Source organism: Vicugna pacos, chromosome 5, assembly GCF_048564905.1.
Source record: "Vicugna pacos chromosome 5, VicPac4, whole genome shotgun sequence".
Classification (NCBI taxonomy): domain Eukaryota; kingdom Metazoa; phylum Chordata; class Mammalia; order Artiodactyla; family Camelidae; genus Vicugna; species Vicugna pacos.
The window spans coordinates 71,896,216-71,905,383 of NC_132991.1; the positions used below are offsets into that span (position 1 = coordinate 71,896,216).

At 36.6% G+C, this 9,168-nt stretch overlaps 1 long non-coding RNA gene across 1 annotated transcript in view; it reads left to right on the forward strand.

Annotated features, from left to right (window-relative positions):
• LOC140696654 (uncharacterized) overlaps positions 1–8,299 on the forward strand; it is a 34,362-nt gene extending 26,063 nt beyond the window's left edge. The window contains exons 2-3 of the long non-coding RNA XR_012073163.1: positions 7,204–7,276; positions 8,210–8,299. This is a non-coding gene — a long non-coding RNA (uncharacterized lncRNA). The remainder of the gene's footprint in view (positions 1–7,203; positions 7,277–8,209) is intronic.
• The last annotated feature ends 869 nt before the right edge of the window (positions 8,300–9,168 follow it).

Here is a 9,168-nt window from a genome sequence, read left to right on the forward strand (position 1 = left end):
TTAAATCCCAGATTAACTTCTCTCTACCCTGATGATATTATGCCAAAGCTTTTCAATCCAAAGACAATATTAAAAAGTTAAACTTTAAAGAAATAAACAAGTTCTTATAAACAACAACAACAACAAATACAGTAGTAATCTCAATCAAAGCAAATTTTAGTCTTAAGAACTACAAACCTACGTGTAACTAATATGCCTTCCCCAAGTAATTGTCCGCGTATGTAAACATGCACATCTAAATCCAAGAGCCCGTGTGGCTATAAATAAGACTGGGTTTGCTTTTGTTGTTTGTTTGCATGTTTTCCAGTTTCCTTGCTTCAGTTACCTCCTGGACACAGCATATTTGCTGTCAGCATCAGATCAATGGCCAGGTGAGCCACAGCCCTACAGCTAACAGAGGGACCAGGAGCTATTTTGAGTATAGTGGGGGAAAGCAGTTGAAGCTATTCGCCAGATATCATCTCTCTGTTTAAAGTTATTCCCCAAATTAGTGTGTTTCTGATTAGAGCTATTTTTTTCTTTTTTCTATTTCTATCTCTCTTACCCCTTGAAAATATTTTCAGAAATTAGGGGCACAACAATTTCTGTGCAATAGACCAGAAATATCTAGTATTAGGGCAGCTCCTTGTAGTTCTAGTAGGTCTTCCACGTTTACTGACTGAGGGTGATAATTTTGTTAAGCTATTATTTCAAGATCCTAAGGTGTGGCAGCAAATAACGCCTTCCAAGAGATTACTGCCATTATCTATAAAGAGAGCCATTTACTAAGAAGAAAATACATTTCTAAAGGCCATCAGATATATTGAGCTGAAGTTGTATCTTAAAGAGTCTAACTTTAAAAAAGGAAAATTATTTAAATGGATTTGTTACAAGCAAGAACAAAAATATCTGCCACCCAATACAGTAAAATAAAGGAAGCAGCCTGAATGACTCACTGTGCCCAACAACTGGCTCCCCTGTGCTGTCTGTGCAATCTCTTCTCTCCCCCACCTCTCTCTTTCTCTCCATCCCTCATCCCTCCCTCATTTTCCCCATGCGAAGCTGTTACCCCTGACAAGTCAGTGATTAGGTAGGGGAAAAATTCAAGTGGCTTCTTTGAAACATGAAAACAACCTATTGGCTGCCTGTATTCCAGTCAATAATTTGTCAATTCAGGGCTGCATAAACCAAAATGGCTTGAGGAAACTAATCTTTTTGGGATTAACTGCATAGTCAGTTCAACAAAAACGCTCTAAATATTTCAGTTATAGCACACAACCCCTCCTGGAATTTTACTTTGTTGTAAATGTATTATGCTACAAAGATTTTTACTTTGATTATATAGAATATGTCATGGAAAAATACAAAAACAGTTCTTCCCAGATGCATGTAAGTAATAAACTAATACTGCATGATTTTCTTTTTATGAGGACCATCTATTGTTCAGAGGTTACAAGTAAATTAACTCCATTTCTTATTCCTACCTTTGGCAGACACTGCTCCTCGGCTACCTAAAATGTACCTTGATTCTGTTTAGATGTCAGATTGCCTAACCCTTCATGATGAGGAGTGGAATTGTTATCAGTGTACGCCCACCAGGGTAATTCCATTCTCCCGGCTATGGTCAACACAGACATGGCTGCAGACCCAACCACTGACCAATGAGTCTGATTTAAGATCCCAGGGAAAGTTTTCTTCTTCCTTACAAAGGGATACGTAACAGAAACTCACCCTGTCGTGTGTTTGCATAATGCTGAGTGAGACGCAAGAAGAACGTCACTGAATCGACCACTCACAGAAGTGCTGTTTGGCTTACTTCTTGTAAGATAATAAAATGCCCTTTATATTTTAGCCATATTTTAAGATGAGTTTGTTACTTGCAGCCAGAATCATCCTAGCTAATACGCTGCCCTTTAGAATAAGAAAAAAATAAGCATTTGTAGATCTTTTCTTGCCTTACATAGGAATTGGCAGCATATAAATAATTTAACAAGGGGTACTGGGTGAATGTGAGAATATGTGTTAATGCTTTCACAAACAAAGAATACAGCCACTTAAAAAATCTAGCCACATGTTATTTGACTGATTTGGGACATACCTTCAAAGGTCTTGAAATAAAGCTATATTTAGTCCATAGTCTTTTTCAAATGACCAGGCTATTTTAATATATAAATTTCAGGATCCCTGTTCCATCAGACATTGTCTGCAAAATGACACAACAGAGTTAACAGGAATCTTCATATTTTTCTGATCAAACAGTTGATTTTGTAGTGAAAATGTTTTCGCCAATTTAAACTGAACTATATCTCAGATTTAAAATGCAGGAAAGACTGAACCTCTCTAAGCAGGCTCACCATTTTCTCATCCCTTTGGAATATAACACACAGGTGTGCTCTGAAGTTTAGAAACCATGCCTCTGTACTTTTAACATAACTTCTGGAAAATTTTAAAAGCAGAGAGTGTGAATCAGCCCATGCTCAGGAAGGCGGGCCATGTTCATCATATTTACTATTATGACATATTAGATTATTTTCTTTCAGTGCTCGAAAGGCACACGCTTTCCTAAAGGGAAATACAGTTCTTTATATTTGGTTCACATAATCCAGACCCGCAGTGTCAGTGCCTGAAACAAATTACTGTTTATATTAGAAACTTAGTTTAATAAATTAGGTCTGGTCTATGAACTGTCAAAGTCCTTATAGTCTGCAATTCATATATAACAGATGCCTTTTCCAATGACTCTTAACTCGAAGTGGCCAACGTGATTGCTTCCTCCTTGCCATTACTACATTCTGTAGGTTTAGTTATCTACTGCCCACAGAGAATTAAAAACAATTTAAGAGGGCATCTGGAATAAAGCACTCCAAGAGAAAAAAAATCTTTCCATATACAATAACTTTCTGTTTAGGTCAGAGAATTATTCAATAATTGGCACTTGTTTAAATAGACCATTCAGGATCAGTTTGGTTTTCCAATCTCAGATTGAGTTACAGGACACTTTTTTTTTTCCAAACTTATTTTTGCAAGTCCTAATTTCCAGCATATTTGTGGCACCACTGTGATTAACAGACTAGCTAATTTTTGTATAAGATACAAACACATTTTTCAAAAGTGTTGTAAATAATTCACTAATTTTCCCACAGATTGTTTATAAATTATGAATTTTAGCTTACTTGCCCTAGTTTAGAAAATATACCGGTAAAACAGGGGAGCTAAAAGCAGTCATTTTAGTTTATGAATTTATACAATTTAAATTTCATGAGAAACCTGGGTTCTTCCATCTTTTATGCTACTTCCCTCGCAAGCATCCCTTTAAGAGTTGGATCAAGAAATCTGTGCCTGCCACTTACGGTATCTCCGCCTCTTGTACTGGTTGACTCAAAACAGGAACAGTTGTTGCATAAAAAGTTAATAATGATGCACATCGACAAAGATTAAATAATAAGGCCATGGAAACGTACATCAACTCACATCAACACAGACATTCAGACATATGGACACTTTTTAACAGCTAGAATTCTTTTTTGAGCTCCACTTTGAAATGTTATGTTATAATGTGTTTCCTTTCAAGTTGTTTGGTCAGTAAACTCTCGATGCTGGAATATCTACGTGAAGGATTACTCAAGAATATTGTATTTGCTCAGATCTTGAGAACTAGACAAAGAAGCTACTCAGTGACATTAACATTTATGTCCAGTAATACATTGATGTCTCAATAAAAGAAAAGTTATTCTTGGCATGAAATGAGATGATTTCCTCACACCACCACCACCACCACCACCAAAAATGTCTGTCAAGCAAAGTTTAAGATCTTACAGGTTTAAAGCATTGATAGTAGCTATTGCAAACTGTTTTTAATATAAAGATATTGGCCCGTCAGTACAGGGAAAAGCAGGTAAATAATCATCAATGCCTTCTTTACCAGGAACGCAGTGATTTGTGAATATGTAATCCTATTTTAAATTTCACTCTTGTTCTTCGATCTTTCAAATGATTATAGTTTTCCTGGAGTGAAAATAACTTAAACTTACTAGACTTTTTAATATCTTTACAGCCAAACTGCTACAATTCTCACTTTGCTAATCTGTAATTCTCACAGAAGAACTGGCAGCGTTACCCGGCCTTTAGCAAGGACCCTGAAGTGAAATCACTTATAACTTCCTCTATTTTAATTTCAAATGATATGCTCTGTATATAAACCACACAAATATGCTCCATCAAATACACAGACGTGTACCTGCGATGTTAACATTTCTTCCTGATACCACCAGGCCGTGGACAGTCATGCATCACGGAAGCACAGGCTTATTGTAGAACAGGTAGAGGGTTTAGATTTCAGTAGCTCTTTACCTTCACCTTCCCTTTCTGAAGGCCATTTTAGGTCATTTGACTGAGATGCTACAACTGGGTAGGAGCAGAGTGTGGATTTGAACCTGCATCCATTTAACCTCGCTGTTTTTCAATCCTGGTTGCCCATTAGATCACCCGGGAAGCTTTGAGAAACTAACATCTCAGCCCTTCTCTGCAGGCTTAGTTGACCTTAGGGACCAAGGCTTGGGTACTCTGGGTATTTTGTCACATCCCCTTTGTGATTCTGATGTGGTCTAGATTGAGAACCATGGGACCCCTGCTCTTTGTATCACAATTTCATCTTTCAAATGATCAGAATTATATTTCCAGATTTATCATCATCCTTTCACAGCCTCTTCTCTCAAAGCAGTTGACAAATGTATTTGAATATTCAGAGAATGAAACTGAAATTTGATAAGTAAAAACTTCATTTCATAAAAACCCAACTGCATACGATCCTAGAGGAACTAGATTATGGCTATTGTGCTCCAGTTTGAATAGACATAAACTAATCAAAGAAAGTATTAATATGTGTTTTTTAAAAAATAAAGACAAGGGAGAGAAAAACATCTAAATAGAGGATAAACAAATATTTAGTAAAACTCAGTATCATTTTCCCCTAGAAATCTAGGTATATAATATAATTTAAAATCTCTAAATACAATAGCAAGAATAAACATCTTTTCCAAACTAATAGTGAATTCACAAAATAGGTAGAAACCAGAGTCTTTCACATACATATATTAGCCATAATAACAATATGCCTTCTTTTTTGCCTAAAAAAGTTGCAGCTCCCTCCACTGTCACAACCATATATTTTTTAAAATTAATTAAAACGCTGATGATAATGTAAGCTAATACAATCTTTGCCTCTTGGAGGCTGTGCTGGTTAATTTCATGTGTCAACTTGACTGGGCCGTGAGATGCCCAGATAGCTGGTGAAACATTAATTCTGGGTGTATCTGGGAGGGTGCTTCCAAAAAGGAATAGTATTTGAATTGGTGAACTGAGTAAAGCACTTGGCCATCCCCAGTGTGGGTGGGCCTTGTCCAACCCGTGGAGGGTCTGAATAGAACAAGAGGGCAGAGGGAGGTTGAGTTCTCTCTCTCTCTTTCTCTGTCTTTTCTTTCTCTCTCCTCCTGACTGAGCTGGAACATCGACCTTTTCCTGCCCTTGGTTTACAGGCCTTCAGACCAACTGGCATCTATACCATGAGTTCTCTGACTTCCCAACCTGGGAACTACAATCACCATCTCTCCTGGGGCTCCAGCTCACAGATGGCAGATCATGAGACTTCCCAGCCTCCCTAGTTGCATGAGCCAATACCTTATAATAAATCTCCTCAGATATGTGTATACTATATATATATCCCAGATTTTGTCTTGGGATTAGTGTTAGTTTATCCCAATCTATGAAGCATTTAGAACACCATCTATATTGCTCCCTGGAGAGAAAGGCCTAAAGACTGATGAGAACAGGATACCCAACTAAGGACCCAACTAACCAAAAGTGAGTTAAACTGGCTTTCAGATCCCAGTAGAGGAAAGGAGTATTGAGTGCCTACAGTAAACTAAGCTGTGGACTCCACATTTTTCATCCATCACCTAATTTACTCCCCTCTGCAGCCCTAGGAGTTATATATCCCAGATTTCTACTTCCCAGGTAAAAACACTGAGACTCAGAGCAATTAACCAATTTACAGCTTGTAATTCAAACCTATGACTCCAAATCCCGTGCTCATTCACAGTATCTCACTATCCTCCCGGCAGTGGTAGAAGACCCTTTGATACCCAACTTCAACCAATAACTTGAAATTTTTCGCATTTTGGAGGCCAAATCGAGATTCAGATCAAAACATCATCAGAGGTAATGTCTCCCTTTTTGCAGTTGTGACAAGCAGCCAGTAAAGATTAAAAGGAACAGCTGGATGCAGCCACGGACTCCCAGTGGAGCGGCTGCAAGTGCTCACCTCACCAGCCTCCAAGTGTAGGGAAAGGAGCACGTTATCAACCCTCTGGGCTCACTGGGGCAAAGTCTTAGATGAGTGTAAATCATTCCTTCTCAAATCATTTGATCTATGTCTGATACTTAAAATGTCTAGTACATGAAAACTCACAAACCCAAAGAACATTAAAGAAAAACCTGCCTTTTCTACAGTGTTAACTGAAACAGGGGCTCAAAAAAAAAAAAAAACCAAAACTGATGTTTCTATACCATCTTGGTTCCAGATTTTAACCAAAAGCCAAATATAAGCCAAAACAACAAAAAACAAAAAACAAAAACAAAAAACAGTGCTTAGAATTTAACATCAGCTGGCAGGAAGGATCCTATTAATCAGACTGTCAATTTGCAGCTCATAACATCTTTTATGTTTCTCAACATTTCTGGGATAGGCCTGAAAATTTAGATGAAAACAATTTCTTCTCAAAAATATGATTATTTCTGATTGTGCATACTCAGTACACTCCAAATGTTTACTGTATTCAAAACTTTAATGCCATGACTGGGACATTATGCTGTATACCAGAAATTGATACATTGTAACCACACTTCAAAAAAAAAAAACTTAAATGAAAGCTAAGAACGGTACAAAATGCAGCAAGCTAAGAGTCCATATTATATTTTTAACATAATGTTGATCGTATTTAATGTATTATCCCACTTAGTCCAACAAGAAACATTAGGGTATCTAATAGTGACTCTTCTGAATTATATAAAGTCAATGACTACTGATAAAAAGGAACAGTATTTTATTCATGTGTAACATCTTACTTTTCTAAAACAATAGAAATCTCCTTAGAATTCTCTTTTAAGAATGCAAAATATTTCATTCTTCTAAAGCCCAATACTCTACTGTCTCTCCTAATGCCACAGGACAGGGAGGTCTTCAGCAGCCTGACTCAACTGCCAGAAAGGTGAAGAAACGCTTCCTCAACGCTGGCACGAGGTTAGAAACTTCCAGTATAAGCATCCTTTCTAAAACATCTCTTTAAAGGACAAATATTTTAATTTCTCTCAAGTGCTAATGTCCATGTCCATAATTCCCCACCTGACACTGCAACTGTCCTTGAGGAACTAGAACGTGAGGCGGGTACATTGTAATAGGAGAAGCCCACTGTGGTACCACCACCAATGAAACTTCGGAGAGACAGAACGAATGAGTAGCCTTTTTTTCAACTGATGAGTAAAATATTGTAAATATGCTTTCCTCATTTGATATTATAGCTTAGGACCAGACTGCAGGTGTTTCATTTAAATATTTTCTCTTATTTTTTCTTTCTCTTAACTTTCTATATTGGTTATTACTTTGCTATAAATTTTATTTGTCATTAATCTCCTACACCCATGTTTCTTTGTAATGCTTTAAGCATCCTTCTTTCTTCAGCTTCTTTATATTTCAGAGTCGTCAGCGGACTCAAGGATATCTGAACAGTCTCAAATGATACTGAGTGTGCTGACCTAAAATAGTCTTGGAATGACTCTGATGGTAGAACTTTAGAGTGCTTTCTGTATAAATTAGAACATTTAAGGATGTGATTTTCCTATCACTAAAAAGGAGGCATCACTGTACCGTTATTTTCTACCTTCACATAAAACCAGCAGTTTTCAAAATTTTAATTGTAAGTCTGAACATGTTCACAATGATAAAAAAGTAAAATGTGTCCCTAACACAAACCTCAAATTAAAGTCTATAATCTTTGCAATAACTTAGAGAAAGTGAATCATGCTACTTTACTCATTTTTAGCTCTAGTGATGCTATAATTGTAAATACGTAAAAGACAGCTGGTAGAAACTGACTCCAAATGGGAAATTTATACTTCACATTTTAGTAAAATGAGTTATTTTAAAATTTGATCCCATGTTTTCTTGAACACCTAGGCACATCTCTTGTTTGAATTTTCATTGGAACTCCCTCCTGAAACAACACTAACTGAACTATGAAATACTTCAATGAATTCAACCTCTAAGCAGTTTCTACATGCAGCGTCTAACCAGGTTTTTAGCTTGTGTACTTACTTATAAATAAATGAATAGCTGCCGTTTTCTCTTTTTATTTCAAAACATCAAAAATAAATAATTGGAGGCTGCTTTTCTCCTAGTTATATCTTTGAATTCCCTAAATTTTTATCTTATTATATGCATAATCAAGTTCAAAGTTATGTATCAGCCCCTTGAGACTCTCATTCTCCAAAGTGTAGGTTTGGCATAATTCTTGCATGAAAAAAATGGATGCAGAAAAACCAGTTGTGAAAAATATTAATATATCACTAATTCTCGCTCTTGCTTCTCTCTCTTTGAAGTAGCATTTTCAGAATTTATCACCCTGTTCACTAATAGTCAACCACTATCATTTATCCTAAACAAGGATAATTTTGTATTTTTGGTTAATAAAAAAAGTTTTAAAAAGAATCATTGTGAGGCGTCCCTGAGACTACGGAGAAACAGGAACTGCTCCAAGGTAAACAGGGAATCAAAAGCAAAGACACACATGATGAATCTGTTTCATTTATTTACTTCAAGGCATGTTCTACCTTGGTCTAAAAATTGTTCATGGCAGCTTAAAATATTATTTTCAATATTTCATGGCAGAAATATTAAAAATAACAATAGCTCATGGCAGAAGGTCTGGAGTCACTGTGCCAAACTGCTACGACTGCAGGGGAAAAAGTCAGTGTTGGTGGAAGTAGAGGGACAAGGCACCCAATTAATTCAAGTCAGTTCAAAAAAATCTGAGCATCTTTGTAAAAGGCATTGTACCTCTAGAGTCTTACAGGTTTCACAAAAGAAAAAAAGATAAGTGACCATTCCTGCCCATATTTACTTAGCCTGAAGTCCAG